We start from the raw sequence: 12794 nt of genomic DNA, 5'->3' as shown, positions 1-12794 counted from the left end.
GCTTTGCTTTATGTGTTCACCCACATAAACACAGCCTCTGTTCTACTCTGGTAAGAGGAATGGAGACACTTATTGTAACCTTTTTAACATTTAATTCTTGTCTCTCAGCAGTAAGATGAAGAATGTTTTGTATTATGCTCAGTTCATCCTTTTCTCTCCTCTACTAGTTATCAAGGAGGTCTAAATCATTCTTCGTGCTTTGGAAGGTGTGATGAATCATAATTGTTTGGTCTTCTCATGTCATATATACCTTTTGTTGTCTTCTGGGTCTTCTTGAGAACAGTCTTCATGGTGTTTCAGTTTTTCCGGAAGATTCTCAAAGCCATGCCGTAATGGGGGGATCACGTGGAAGAGGGGTTACACTTACTGTTTTTGGTTCTTCTTTTTTTTTTTTAATGTTTTTATTTATTTGACAGACAGAGATCACAAGCAGGCAGAGAGGCAGGCAGAGAGACAGGAGGAAGCAGGCTCCCTGCTGAGCAGAGAGCCCGAAGTGGGACTCGATCCCAGGACCCTGAGATCATGACCTGAGCCGAAGGCAGAGGCTTAACCCACTGAGCCACCCAGGCGCCCCCTGTTTTTGGTTCTTAAATTAAGAGCACCAATAGGTAGATGTGTGTCAGTTCAATTTAAGTTAATTTAAGAAACACATATTGAGTGGTCATTCTCTGTCAGCTAGTCTGCTGTGCCCAGAGATACAAAGATGAGTAAGATTCTAATTTCCCTCAGTGATTTTAACTTTTGGTAGGAAAGTCAAGGGAACAGACAAAGCGGCACAATGAGATGAAAGCTCCTTAGAAATGTCTACACAACCCTATGGAAACACAGATCAACCAAAAAATAACACCTAGTTTAGAAGGTCAAAGATTATTTTTGCCTCTAATTTAATGTTATCTACCCCAAAATAGGATATTCTTTCCTGTAAGAAATTTGATCTCCTGTCACTGGAGGTTTACAAGTTGAGGTTAAACTGGAAGGATAAAAAAAATGGGAAAGGGGGTGGCATATGGGTCAGCTGGGACATTGATAGTCTTTCTAAAAGACTGAAATTGAAGGATTCATTTGACTCCAGGGCAGGGCTGAAGTTATAGTTGTAAATCCTGGTATAAAGTCAACAGACATGAGGTTGAATTCCTCACTGCCTGGTAATCCCACTCTCATCCCCATTCACCTACTGTAATAACAGCTACTGGTCATTTTCACCAGTGAGGGCTTCGGAGTCTAGAACCTTCTACTCCTGGCACATCGCCTTCTCTACTTCTTCTTCTTCTTCCCTTTTTTTTTTTTTTGAATCATTTTTTAATTAACATATAATGTATTATCAGCCCCAGGGGTACAGGTCTGTGAATCACTAGGTTTACACACTTCACAGCACTCACCATAGCACATACCTTCTTCAATGTCCATAATCCCTACGCCTTCTCTACTTCTAAGGAGGCCCTGACTCACATTCCATCACAACCAGCCTTGTCCAGAAACACCTTTCACTGCCATCTTCTAATCCTCTTCTTGGTATTTATGCAAAGAAAATGAAAACCCCAATTTGAAAAGATAGATGCACCTCCATGTTCACCGTAGCATTATTTACAATGGAAATTACCTAAATGTCCATTGACGGGTGAATGCGTGAAGAAAAAGTGGTATGTATACACCCAATGGAATAATATTCAGCCATCAAAAGAAAATCCTGCCATTTGTGACAATGTGGAAGGACCTCGAAGGCGTTAGGCTAAGTGAAATAAGTCAGACAGGGAAAAGACACAGTGCTGTATGACCTCACTTATATGTGGAATCCAAACAAATCAAAGCTCAAAAACCAAAATTCAAACTGAGCTTGCAAAGAACGGAGTGGTGGTTACCAGAGGCCAGGGGGTTGGGGGAGGTGAGCGAAGTAGGTGAAAGGGGTTAAAGGGGACAAATATTTCCACTTATAAAATAAATAAGTCATGGTGATATACAGTATGGTGACAACAGTTAGATATACTGTATTTTACATTTGAAAGTTACTAAGAGAATAAATCTCAAAAGTTCTCATCATAAGAAAATTTTGTAACTCTGTGTGGGGATGGGTGTTAACTAGACATGTTGTGGTGATCATTTTGCATCTAGACAGAGAGTGAATCACTATGTCACACACATGACACTAAAAAGATGTTATAGTGTCAATTATGCCTGAATTTAAAAAAAAGATGCAGCACATGTTAACATGAGAAAATATTCCCATAGCCTGTGTTCAGGCTTTTCACTTTCTCTCATTTGCATCCAAAAGCAATAGGGATTTTTTGTTTTCCATGACACTGTCAATATTGACCCCAGAGCACTGGATGTCTTATTTTTTTCAGGCATGGGATATTGCTTTGAGATAAAAGTTAGTCCCTTAAATCAGCAGTAATATTTAGTGCCGAAGGTGGCTCATAAATAACTCTTTTAAAATTGGTTTCTGTGACTTTATTTAATAAAGTACAGTTTCTGCCTCCTATCTGTTTGCTCCCAAGACCCTTGGTGATTTTAACTCAGGTTGACAATCTAGACACAAATCTAGATTTTGTTCTACAGATTTTCTTACAGTGGGCCTGAGATAGGACAGTATGAGGAAGGGCAGTGGGACAGCAGTTTTCATGGGAGAGGCGCTGGCAGGCTGCAGGATGTCTGCACCCATTCCTTCCTCCAGTATTCACTGAGCAACTATATGTGCGAGACCACTAAATTCTGGCCAAGTGGAGGAGAATCATGGTTCCTCATGCCTAGGAGTTCATAGTCTAGGCAATGCAGACTCTTCTTCCTACATACTTCCTAAGAATTGAAAGAAAAGGACTTGGGCTGGTACATTTCAATGTCAAGTTAAGGTACAAACCTTAACGATATAACTCAGAGTAGAGAGGGAAAAAACTGCACACTAAAATCAAGGTATTAATTCACAGGAAATGTAAAGTTATGTCAATAGAGGAGTGTTATTCCCATGTACAGTTTCTTTATGTTAAGCCTCAGAGAGAAATTCTCAAGTGGACCATCCAGGTGCTTCTAGAAACCCTGTGGGGGGAACTCACCAGTATTCCCCTGCCATCCGTCTATTCACAGAACCAGAGCTCATCTCCAGCTGTCTTCCCTCTACCCCTTGCACCTAGACCCTTGCACCTAGACACCATGGACTAGAGCCAGCGTTTCTGCAGAGCAGCACGAATTGGCGAAGGAGTAAATCATTGACATTTTGCAACTAAGAATGAATATTTTATAACAGCTAGTTGATGGAAACTTGATTAGTTTTATAGGAGTGCTTAATGCAGATGGTGGGACGAGGATGAAAAGAGACATGTAAAACAGGGAACAAGTAGGTTTATAAGGAGTAGTCTCCCCCAGTGGGCAGAAAATCCCAACTTTGTGTGGTTGTGGAGATCTAAGTAGCTGAATGCATGACATGACCCGTGATTAACTCTTCCCCCTTAAATTCATTCCATGAAGAATTGCTTAAATCCATTGGTATCCAGAAACTATTTAAATCCGAGAAATACAGAAGAGGCAGTAGAAGGGATATTCCACTAGAGAAAGAAAATCATCTATTCACAGGCATAGACCCAACTGAAAGAATTATGAAATAAGGCCCCAAACTACCCCTGAGCACGTGTAGAGAAGTAGCCTATAGGATTCACGTGTATCTCTGAAGACTCAGCTCAAACATCCCTTCTACTGGGAAACCACCTCTGAACCCCCCAAAGTGTTAGTCCTCCTCTTGGCCCTCGTGGAACATCACCTGCAGTACGGAGTTACGTGGTTCTTGTAAGTTTGCTTACTTATATCCTATTCATTTGTGTATGACCAGAACCTGGCACAGTACCTGAGACATAGTTTCTGCTCAATAATTATTTGTTGAATGAATGGATTGCAGGAGTTGAAGGACAGATGGGAAGTGGAGACACAGGATACTGGGCATATGTAGATAAGTTAGGGAAGTTAAAAAAAAGTTCTCTAAGTGAGTCAGGAAGGCTTGAACTAGTAATGGAATGGAGATAATGAATGTGAGAGAACTAGGCAAGGCAACAAATGAATAAAATTGAGCAGCCGTCGTTATGGGAGAGGAGAGAAAATGACGTCACGGACTAAGTGCTGTGAGGGAGTGAGTCAGATCAAAAGGCAACAACTCTCTAACACACACACACACACACACACACACACACACATAAACTTGCTTGGTGGGAAAACTGTGCTCAGATTTGATTTTGCTGGTTTTAGAGTATTGTTGTCATGTCTGGTTGTGTGTGTTGCAATTGTGTACGTGGGACTTGAGTTTTGAGGGCATTCATGCCAAGTGATGATTTGGTAAATACCTGTTAGGATATGGTGTTTGAAGCCATGAGAATTTCTGAATTTGCTGAGTAATAAAATACATCTGAAGAAGAAAATAAGATCAATGATAGTACTTTGGGCAATTTGGGCATTTCATGAATTTGAGGAGAAAAAAAGACCTAGAGGAAGTGTCAAAGAGACCCAGAAAGAACTCGAATTTATCTTGATTAAAGACAAAAATAGAGTAACTTCCTCAAGCAGATTAAGAAACCAAACTGGCACCAGCTGGACAGAATACAGGTTAAATTTCAACAAGACTCCATCTGCTTTCTCTTCTGCACTTATTGGGAGAAATTTTTTAACTCTTTAAGCCAAAGAGAAATACTAAAATCCCAAGGAGTCATAGGTATTTTTTTCTAATGGTGATGAGAATTGAAGGTGGTTGCTAATTAAACTCCACATTTTTTTTAAAGATTTTATTTATTTATTTGAGAGAGAGACAGTGAGAGAGAACATGAGCGAGGAGGGCAGAGGGAGAAGCAAACTCCCCATGGAGCTGGGAGCCCGATGTGGGACTCGATCCCCGGACTCCAGGATCATGACCTGAGCTGAAGGCAGTCGTCCAACCAACTGACAGGTACCCTTAAACTCCATTTTTTAAAAAAGATTTTATTTGTTTGACAGATCACAAGTAGGCAGAGAGGCAGGCAGAGAGAGAAGGGGAAGCAGGCTTCCTGCTGAGCAGAGAACCTGATGTGGGACTCGATCCCAGGATCCTGGGATCATGACCTGAGCCGAAGGCAGAGGCTTTAACCCACTGAGCCACCCAGGCGCCCCAAACTCCATTTTTGTTACATTTCTATCAGGTTCACTCTAACCCGTGGTATATTGGAAAGATTATTGACCTTGAAACCAAATTTCCTAGGGTTCGAGAATTCTCCATACTAAGTAGTTATATGACATCAGGAAATTTATATTTTTGAAGCTCAGTTTACTCATGGGTAAAATGGAGATCGTAATGCTTACCATGCAGTACCGTTGTGAAAATGAGACCGTATATCTAAATTACTTAGCATACCATTTATAGTAAATGATAATCATTAGATGTCAGACCTTTTGCTTCCCTGAGTCCCAACATCACTTAACCCTCATAGGAAATCTCTGAAAATATATTTGCATGTATTTTTGCCTAAATATAGAAAACCACAAAGAGCATTATTCAGGACTTTATGAAAAGATATTGGAGAAGTGTGCACCATTGAAAGAGAGATCTAAGAACTAGGTAAACCTGTGGCAACATGCCTGGATTAGAATTCATACAGGTTGTCCTGCCATTTCCCGGTTTCCAGGGACAAAACATGATGCAGAGAAGGAATTAAAGGTCTGTAGAATGGAAAGAGTAAGTATTTTTCCGGAGCCACTTGATCCCTTGCTCAGAAGGACCAGAACCAGAACATCAGTGCTTTTTGTTTTTTAAATATTCCAAAACATTTATTTCATTTTTTCGTATTTGTTATCAGTTAGCCTAAGTAATTTTATTTTTTAAAATTTTTATTTTTAAAATTTCTTTTCAGTATTCCAGAATTCATTGTTTATGCACCACACCCAGTGTTCCATGTAATACATGCCCTCCTTAATACCCACCGCCAGGCTTACCCAACTCCCACCTCCCGCCCCTCCAAAACCCTCAGATATTTTTCTCAGAGTCCACAGTCTCTCATGGTTCCAGTCCCCCTCAGATTTCCCCCAACTCCCTTCTCCTCTCCATCTCCCCATGTCCTCCGTGTTATTCCTATGCTCCACAAATAAGCGAAACCATATGATAATTGACTCTCTCTGCTTGACTTACTTCACTCAGCATCATCTCTTCCAGTCCCGTCCATGTTGATACAAAAGTTGGGTATTCGTCCTTTCTGATGGAGGCATCATACTCCATAGTGTGTATGGACCACATCTTCCTTATCCATTCATCTGTTGAAGGGCATCTTGGTTCTTTCCAGACTTTGGTGACTGTGGCCATTGCTGCTATGAACACTGGGGCACAGATGGCCCTTCTTTACATCTGTATCTTTGGAGTAAATACCCATAGTGCAATTGCAGGGTCATAGGGAAGCTCTATTTTTAATTTTTTAAGGATTCTCCTCACTGTTTTCCAAAGTGGCTGCACCAACTTGCATTCCCACCAACAGTGTATGAGGGTTCCGCTTTCTCCACATCCCCTCCAACACACGTTGTTTACAGTCTTATTAATTTTGGCCATTCTAACTGGTGTAAAGTGATATCTCTATGTGGTTTTGATTTGAATCTCCCTGATGGCTAGTGATGATGAACATTTTTTCATGTGTCTGTTAGCCATTTGTATGCTGGGAAAACTGGACAGCTATGTGTAGAAGAATGAAACTGCACCATTTACTTACACCATAAACAAAGACAAACTCGAAATGGATAAAAGACCTCAACATCAGGCAGCAACCCATCAGAATCCTAGAGTAGAACATAGGCAGTAACCTCTTTAACATCGGCCACAGCAACTTATTTCAAGGTATGTTTCTAAAGGCAAAAGAAACAAAAGCGAAAATGAATTTTTGGGACTTCATCAAGATCAACAGCTTCTGCACAGCAAAGGAAACAGTCAAGAAAGCAAAGAGGCAACCCACGGAATGGGAGAAGATATTCAGAAATGACAATCCAGACAAAGGGCTGATACCCAGGATCTATAAAGAACTCCTCAGACTCAACACACACAAAACAGATAATCATGTCAAAAAATGGGCAGAAAACATGAACAGACACTTCTCCAATGAAGACATACAAATGGCTAACAGACATCAGTGCTTTTAAGATGCTGCTTTTATTTTTTTAACTTTGCTCATTTGTACTTGGCTTCATTTGCTTTTACTGTAAATGACTTTACATCCAAGGGATGCAGTTGTTTGTAGCCAAATTAATTACCTTCTAGCTCTGTGAGTAAAGAAGAGAGCCAGCCTTACAAAAAATTACAGAAAAAGGCTGATCTGGCTTACTACTCATGCTGATATTGCATCATGAACATGGTTAAGGTTATAGGGTTCTAGGACTGCCCCCTTTGGGACTGTGAACACAGTCCTATGCACATTGAGAGTGGGGTTTGATACCGTCATGTTGGAGGAGGTCTTCTAGAGGACGTGACATCTAATTGCCCTGTAAGCCGGACCCGGGCAGTTGAAGGTTCTGTCCCTCTCCTTTCTCTGGCCAATGTTTGTTCCATTTACCACGCCCACAGCTGGAGCCATTTTCAAGGAGGTGGCTTTGAGAGTGTGATGCGTTATTGAGATCACCTGGACTGAATGTCTGTGTGAAGCCAATTAAGGCCTCTATATAAACTCCAAAGCTTTGGTGGGTGGGTGCAGTGTTTTCCTTGTCTTTGCGCAGCTCAGGACGAGCCTGGTGAGTTCCCAAGCTTATAGACCCGCTGTGTCTGGAGGGACTTGCCTCTTTCCTGGGTCTCTCCTTGCCCCCTGTGTGTAGGAGTCATGTGCAAACCAACACATAGGCTAGAGAGAAGATGTCCACACACAAAAAAAGAAGAGCCTCTACAGGTATTATTTTGTTCTTTCTAAGACTTACACTTGTTTTTCTTGTCTTAGCTGTCGGCTAAGCCCTCCAAAGCCATATTGAATGCTAGCAGTGATAAGGGGTATCTTTATCTTCTTTTTGACTTTTGTGGAAATGTTTCCAACATTTGCTGTGAGATTTTGATAGATACTAATTTAATTAAGTTCATTTTGTTCTTAGTATGCCACAAGTTTTATTTTTTAATCATGAAAATGTGCTGTTGATGGTTGAGGTAATTTGAATACTTTTTCCTAAAATTTTAGGTTTTTTTTTTTTTTTCATTTAATCTGTTAGTATGATCAATGACTTGATTCCTTAAATTGTTGAATCAGTTTGGATTATTGATATAGGTCCTCTTGCCTAAAACATTTTGTTTTTTGGTAAATGCTGAATTTCGTTTATTGAGAAAACATGTTTGATCCCACGAGTGAGAGTGAACAATGTTTTTTTCAGGTTACCTAGTTTGGACATCAGTGGTTTTCCAGAACTGTAAAATGAGTTGGGCCATTTTGCATAAAATAAGGATTGTTTGTACGTTTGATAGAAATTTTTATAAAGTATCTGGGCCTGGTACCTTTTCTTGAGGGAGAGAATCTCGTTTACTTTTTGACTTTCTGTGATTATATTAACTTCAGGTGTCTTGGTGGGGGGCAGGTAGCTCAGGTATTATAACATTAACCTGGCCCAACTAACTGCTACGGTGGCTTTGTCCAGAGTCCTATGTGATTCAGAAAATTCTCCTCCTCCTCCAGAATTCCCCTTTCTCCTCTTCCTTATTTCTTAAAACTGCTGATCGTGAAATCTGAGTGTGCTCCTATTTTAAGATGTTATCTATGTGGACAGACCAGGACTCTGGCTGTTAAAGGCTTAGCCTGGGTTTTTTTCCTGGGAGGCAGAGGATTCCTCCACTTTCATCATAGCCCTGTACGGATGGATTTCTGCCTCTATACTGGACCATTTCTCTCTTCTCCCTTGCCATATTCCAGATTCTGGTAGGTCCCCATACGGTGTGGAGAGGTGGACATGAACTTGGTTTTGATCTATAAGTAAAGACGTTTGTGTCAGGGAAGTGCAGTCCGGGAACATCTGTGCTAAATAATGGTTCTGTTTAAATAACACATTGAGGTTTTGGGTTTTTTCCCCCCAATAACATACAATGTTAGTTTCAGGTGAACAACATTGATTAAATTCTACACATTACTCAGTGCTCACCATGATAGGCGGTCACCATTACTGCACGATGATTATCGTATCATTGACTATATTCCCGATGCTGTGCTATTCATCTCTGGGACTTCATTTCTAACTGGAGGTTCGCACCTCCTAATCCCCTTTATTTTCCTGCTCCACCCCATCCATGCGCCTTCTGACAACCACTAGTTCTCTGTATCTAAGAGTCTATTTTTTTTTTTGTTTTTTAAATTGCATACAAAGTGAAATCCTATGGTATTTGTCTTTGATCTGTCTGACCTGCTTCACTTAGTGTAATATACTCTAGGTCCATCGACGTGGTTGTTCATGGCAAGGTCCCACTGTTTTACTATGTATTCATGTTTTACTAGGTCTTCATCCATTCATCAGTGAATGGACACTGGGTTTGTGCCTGTATGTCTGCTATTGTAAGTAATCCTTTAATTGATAGAGACGTGCATGCATCTTTTCATATTGGTGTTTTGGTTTTATTTGGGTAAAGTTCCAGTCATGGAATTTATGGATTGTAAGGTATTTCTATTTTTAATTTTTTGAGGAGCCTCCAGACTGTTCTGTACTGGGGCTGCCCCAGTTTGCATTCCCACTCACAATGCATGAGATTGTCCCTTTCACCACATACCCGCTGACACCTCATTTCTTGGCTTGCTACTAGCCCTTCTGACAAGTATGAGATGATACCTTGCTGTGATTTTGATCGGCATCCCTGCTCAGTGATGTTGAACATTCTTTCATGTATCTGTCAACCATCTATATGTCCCTTTTGGAAAAATGTCTATTCAGGTTGTCTATCCATTTATAATTATGTTTTACATATTTTTATGTATTTACATATTTTAATGGTTATTGATCTGTTCAGATTTTCCCGATTTTCAAGTTTTTCATATTAACATCAACTTATTTACAGCATTTTTAGTGGGGGGAATGTAAAAGTTTTTTATAGTCACTTTCCATTTTCCCATCTTAATATTGTCTTTTTTCCCTTGGTGTTTCTTCCCAGAGATTTGTTTTTATTTCATATTTAAGAATCAGTGTTTTGTTTGCTGATCATCTGCATTGCTTTTGTTTTTGAAATTATTTGTGGCTTTTATCATCGCTAGTTTAAAAAAAAATCGTTCGCATTCCTGTGAACTTGTCCTTCTCATTGAATAGCACACCTAACTTGTTTCCAGTCTTTCTTGCTTTCTAGTATGTTGAAGGCTATAAGTACCACTTGAGCTCTACGCCAAAGACCTTTCATAGATGCTAATTGGGTTGTCACTCTGTACAAAATCTTTTCCAATTTTCTCTTCTGATGTCGTTTATAAATCCACAGTCGAGATAGAATTCCTTTCTTTGTTTTGTAAATTTGTAGACTTTGGAGGTTTTTTTTGAGGTTTATTGATAATTGTACCGTGATAAGTGAATGCTGTTAAAAATCATGATTTATTGAGATTTCCTTTGAAATGTAGTCCTCAGTCAGTATTAATGATTTTGCTTGCTTCAAAGCAAGTAGATTCACTATTGGAGGCCATTTATGTTTTCTGTCCTGTTATTGATTATATGTGTCATGTTTTTATTAGTTTCAAAGAGGTAAATCTTCAATTATGATCTAAATTATATTAATTTAGTTGGTATTTACCTAGTTTAACATTTTCCATGTATTTAATTTAAACTTTTTTTGGTGTCCTTCTGTTTTGAGTGTTCCTCTTGTGTTTTTTTTTGTTGGTCTTTTTTTTTTTTGTATTTTGAGTGATGGAGAGAGCATGTGTGCACCAGTGTGTGCGTGACCGGGGATAGCAGGGGCAGAGGGAGAGGGAGAGAGAATCTGAAGGAAATGCCCCACTAGGTGCAGAGCCCAATTCAGGATTTGATCTCAGAACCCCTAGATCATGAACTGAGCTGAAATCAAGAGTTGAACATTTACCCAACTGAGTCACTCATGTGGCCCAGAATACTTTTAGGATATATAGAATATTAGAATATTTAGAATATTTTTAGGATGCATTTAACGCTTTAAAATAACGTTGTCTAGGGATAAATTTGACCTTCTATCATCCTGTTTCATGCCTTGTGATATTTCTTTTACTCTTTTCCTGTCTTCTGTCAGACTGCTGGAACTTTGAACAACAACAAAAAAATTAGGTGCTTCAGGACACCTGGGAGGCTCAGTCGGTCAAGTGTCTGCCTTCAGATCAGGTCCTGGGATCCAGTCCTGCTTCTCCCTCTCCCTCTGCTGCTCCCCACTGATCATGCCTAGGTGCTCACGCTCGCCCTCACTCGTGCTCGCGCTCTCCTTCCAATATTTTTAAAAAACACGTGCTTAATTTTCCCTTAATAGTTTGTAAGTTAGGGCTTAGTTTAAAAAAAAAAAAAAAAGCATTTTAAAAATGTTTCCTGGGGCACCTGGTAGGCTCAGTGGGCTAAAGCCTCTGCCTTTGGCTCAGGGTCATGATCCCAGGGTCCTGGGATCAAGCCCCATATCAGGCTCTCTGCTCAGCGGGGAGCCTGCTTCCCCCTCTCTCTCTGCCTGCCTCTCTGTCTACTTGTGATCTCTCTCTGTCAAATAAATAAATAATCTTTAAGAAAAATGTTTCCTAATAATGTCTTAAGTTTATTTTTATTCTGAGCAACATAAAATCTTCAGTTGGCTATTACTTCTCTGAGCTAGCTCTCCAAAATTTCTGTGTTAGTGAATTTTAAAAATTACATACCAACCTGGTATTATCCCTCTGAAAATTGTCATTTATTTCATGTCTTATTCCTAATTAGCCACAGATTATACAGCTTTTGTCACATATTTTGTATTCTGCCTCTAAGGTTATTTTTCTTGTTGAATATATTCTTCTGTAGTTTTATGATTGGGGTTTGTGGAGGATAAACTGTCTGAATTTTTTGGTCTTCATGTATCTTTATTCCTTGTTCTTGAATGGCTATTTGGATGGATATAGAGTTCAATGTTCTCAGTTATTTTGCTCACAATTTTGAAGATAAATTTATCCATTGTCTTTGATATCCAAAGTTCCTAGTGAAAAAGCTGATATTAATTCCTCTTTGTAGATAATCTGATTTTACTTTTATTGTTTTTATGATTATCAATTTCAAAGGTTTTATCATAATGGGTCTATGTATAAGACTGGAAAATTAGTCCTCCTTGTTATTTGAAAACTTCTTCAATATTCAGGACTTGTCCTTCTTCAGTGGTAGGAATTCTCAGTATTTTTCTTTAAACATTGCCCAACTACCACCATCCTGTGTCCTGATAATCTCACTAGTTATATTGGAACATTTGGTCCTATTCAAATGTATTCCTTAATTGTCTTGCCACCTTTAATAAATATATATATATATGTATCTTCATTCAATTTTATGAAAGTCTGCCTCATTTTGATTAACAACTTGGATTTGCTGTTAACTTTTTATTGAATAGATCTATATCCCTTTACTGATAGTTAAAGTTCTATTGTAAATGACTCTAAAATTTTTAATGGGTTCTCTTAAAATAACCAACTACTCATTTTTATTACCTATTTTTTTATTACCCTTCCGTCCTTCTGTTTGTTTGCTTCCCATTGACTACTTTAATTCAGAAAATGTTAAAAGTGCTTATCCCAAAGTTTTCTGAACCCTCTACTCTGACTTTCTGGAGTTTTAAGTTCTTCAAAGTGAGGCGAATATTTCTTGATTTTTTTTTTTTTTTTTTTTTTTTTTTTTTTTTTTGTGTTTTTTTT

The sequence above is a fragment of the Mustela nigripes genome, chromosome 1 (assembly GCF_022355385.1).
Source record: "Mustela nigripes isolate SB6536 chromosome 1, MUSNIG.SB6536, whole genome shotgun sequence".
Classification (NCBI taxonomy): Eukaryota; Metazoa; Chordata; class Mammalia; order Carnivora; family Mustelidae; genus Mustela; species Mustela nigripes.
This window is presented reverse-complemented; position numbering follows the sequence as displayed.